General features: G+C 35.8%; 1 pseudogene; it reads right to left on the bottom strand.

The window, feature by feature from the left end:
* Positions 1 to 635: 635 nt before the first annotated feature.
* LOC145408564 (5S ribosomal RNA) lies at positions 636 to 754 on the bottom strand (annotated as a pseudogene).
* Positions 755 to 3,347: the final 2,593 nt, after the last annotated feature.

Raw genomic sequence — 3,347 nt, 5'->3', positions numbered from 1 at the left:
AAGAGCATTACTACATAAAATGGAAGAGAAATCGGAAAGAATTATAATAACTGGAGATTTTAATACAAATATAAATTGGAATACTCTAGATATAATAAGCCAATAAAGCTGCTGGGACCAAAAGCTCCTGGATCTCGTGCAAGAGTTTTTCTAACGCAACATGTGAGGGAAACCACCAGAAAAAGAGAACTAGATGTACCCTCAATGCTAGATATCATATTTACTAGGCAAGAAAATGATATTGACAGTTTAATATATCACCCTCCATTCGGCAAAAGCGACCATGCAGTACTAAATTGCAACTTCAGGATAGCATATGACATAGTTAACAGCAATGAAAGTTACAAAAAGAGCCTAAACTATAAAAAGGGAAATTATCATGAACTAAAGAAGTATATATATATATATATATATATATATATATATATATATATATATATATATATATATATATATATATATATATATATATATATATATATATATATATATATATATATTATTATATATATATATATATATATGCCAGACGCCATGTATCCCAAACGGGGTGGCCATGGGCTTAGAGTTAATTGTTTTACAGGGAGGGGCACTAATCCTCCACCAACCCCACTTGACACGTAGGGAAAACGTTATGCCAACAGCATCTGGTGTTCCCAGGCTGTCACCCATCCAAGTAACAACCAGACCCATCGTTGCTTAACTTCGCTGATCGGACGGGAAGCGGTGTACTCAACGTGGCATGGCCGTTGGCCATGATTGGGAAAAGGAGCTTAGAGGACAAGATTTAAATGTTGTATATAAAAATTCTGTGAATTTTATGAAATAGGAGTCCAGAAGTACATCCCACAGCACAAAGAAGCAGAAAAGAAAATAAAGAAATGGTTCAATACAGAATGTAAAAAATCAAAAGAAAGAAGAGATTTGTTGTGGAATAGATACAGAAGACACAATAGTGAAAGGGCATATAATAATTACAAACAGGCAAGAAACGATTATACAAGAATAAGAAGGGAAGCCCAAAAACAGTTTGAGGAGGATATCATAAATAAAAGTAGTGATCAACCGAAGCTATTTTACAGCTACATCAGAAGCAAAACCAAAGTAAAAGATAAAATACAATCCATTACGGACGAGGGAATCACCTATACACAAGAGAAGGATGTTTGTGAAGCACTAAATAAGAATTTCCAATCAGTTTTTACAGAAGAAAAAAATTGAGAGGGACTATGTGGAACATGCATGCCCACACATACTACCAGATATACAAATATCAGAAAAAGTAATACAGGAGGAGTTAAGTAAATCAGACAGAGGAAAAGCAAATGGTCCTGATGAAATTTTATGTTGGGTGCTACGAGAATGTGCAAAGGAGTTAAGTAAATCATTATTTTTAATTTTCAAGAAATCCTTGAGTCAAGGTAAACTACCTGATATTTGGAAGAAAGCAAACATTGTCCCCTTATTCAAGAAAGGAAATAGACAAAATCCACTCAACTACCGACCAGTATCACTGACCAGTGTTGTAAGCAAGTTTTAGAAAAGCTTATAAGAAATGATTGGGTAAATCATCTAAAAGAACACAATATGAAACAGAAAGACAGTTTGGTTTCAGAAAAGGAAAATCATGTGTTACTAATCTGTTGAGCTACTATGACAGAGTAACAGACTTAACACAGGAAAGAGAAGGATGGGTGGACAGTATCTATTTAGATTTCAAGAAAGCATTTGACACAGTACCACACCAAAGACTTTTATGGAAACTGTACCATCACTGAGGAATTCGAGGCAAACTGTATTGTTGGATGGAAGATTTTCTCATAAAAAGAGAAATGAGAACAGTACTAAGGGGAAATTACTCATCATGGAAAGAAGTGACTAGTGGAGTACCACAGGGCTCAGTGCTGGCACCAATCATGTTTTTAGTGTATATAAATGATATAGACAGTAACACTGGGAATGAAAGCTGTCTAAATATGTTTGCAGATGATGCAAAAATACAAAGGAGAATTACTAACACAGACTTTTGTAAAGAGTTTCAAGAAGAATTAAATAAACTTCATGAATGGAGTAATACATGGCAAATGGAATTCAATGTGGACAAGTGTCATGTAATCAAGTTTGGTAGAAGTGGAAAAAGACCTGATTGAGATTATAGGTTAGGAAATAAAATCCTACACACATCAGAAAGAGAGAAGGACTATTATCACTAACAGACTATCTCCGGCTAACCACATCAGTGAGAAGGTACGGAACATGTATACACTGCTTGCAAATATGAGAATAGCATTCACATACATAAATGAAGACATGCAAAAAAGATAATAACATCATTCATCAGACCAACCCTGGAGTATACATCAGTAGTCTGGAGTCCTCATCTCAAAAAACACATAGACAAGATTGAAAAAGTTCAAAGGGCCGCTACAAGATGGGTATCAAGCTTAAGCGATCTACGCTACGAAGAAAGACAAAATAAACTGAATCTACCAACACTACAGGAGAGAAGGAAAAGAGGTGACATGATAATGCTATATAAATGCATATCAGGGAAGGAGAAAATATACATAAATGATTACTTAACCTATGGGGAAGCATCAGCAAGAGGACACTGCAAAAAACTGCATAAGAAGAGAGGTGATAAAGACGTAAGGAAATTCAGTTTCCCAAACAGAGGAATTGATTAGTGGAATGCAGTACCGAATGAAATAGTGTTGTGCCAAAACAATTCACAAATTTAAGGATATGTACGATAAATATGGTTTAAGACACGGGACAGTACGAGCTTGAGTCATTCCTGTAAAGATGCAATTAGGTAAGAACACACACACACACACAAAACAACAAAAACGCAGATGGAACCCATTATACCACCAGATGTCATACGGTTATATGGTTACCACCCAGCGCAGTAAGTGGTTCCTTAGGATTGGGATAGAGGAAACCGTGATGCTTGTAACTCTGTGTAGAGTCACCTGAGAGAGAGAGAGAGAGAGAGAGAGAGAGAGAGAGAGAGAGAGAGAGAGAGAGGATGATGGACGCCCCCACTTACCAGAAGTAGGAGATTAACTCTAAAATACTATGGTAGTCACGAAAATGAGCAGTGGAAGGTATGTAAATCCATAGGCTTATTTTTCTTCCAGAAGGCTACTTGAAATAACATGCAAAAGGAAGAAAATCTGGCCCATGTTAAGATAAAGGACCACAGTACGGTATTTTGTTTTTTTACTATAATTGTAAAAACTGCGTAGAGACCTGGTGAGAGCTAAAATAATGTTTACTAAATAGAGTGTGCAAACGCAGAAGTGTAAACTGATGGTGTATACAGTATGCTTTTACTAATATAA

This window comes from Coenobita brevimanus, chromosome 77 (assembly GCF_032717465.1).
Source record: "Coenobita brevimanus isolate Jiangsu-jjx chromosome 77, ASM3271746v2, whole genome shotgun sequence".
NCBI lineage: Eukaryota > Metazoa > Arthropoda > Malacostraca > Decapoda > Coenobitidae > Coenobita > Coenobita brevimanus.
The sequence above is the reverse complement of the archived record's forward strand: the minus strand, read 5'-3'. Positions and strand labels throughout refer to the sequence as shown.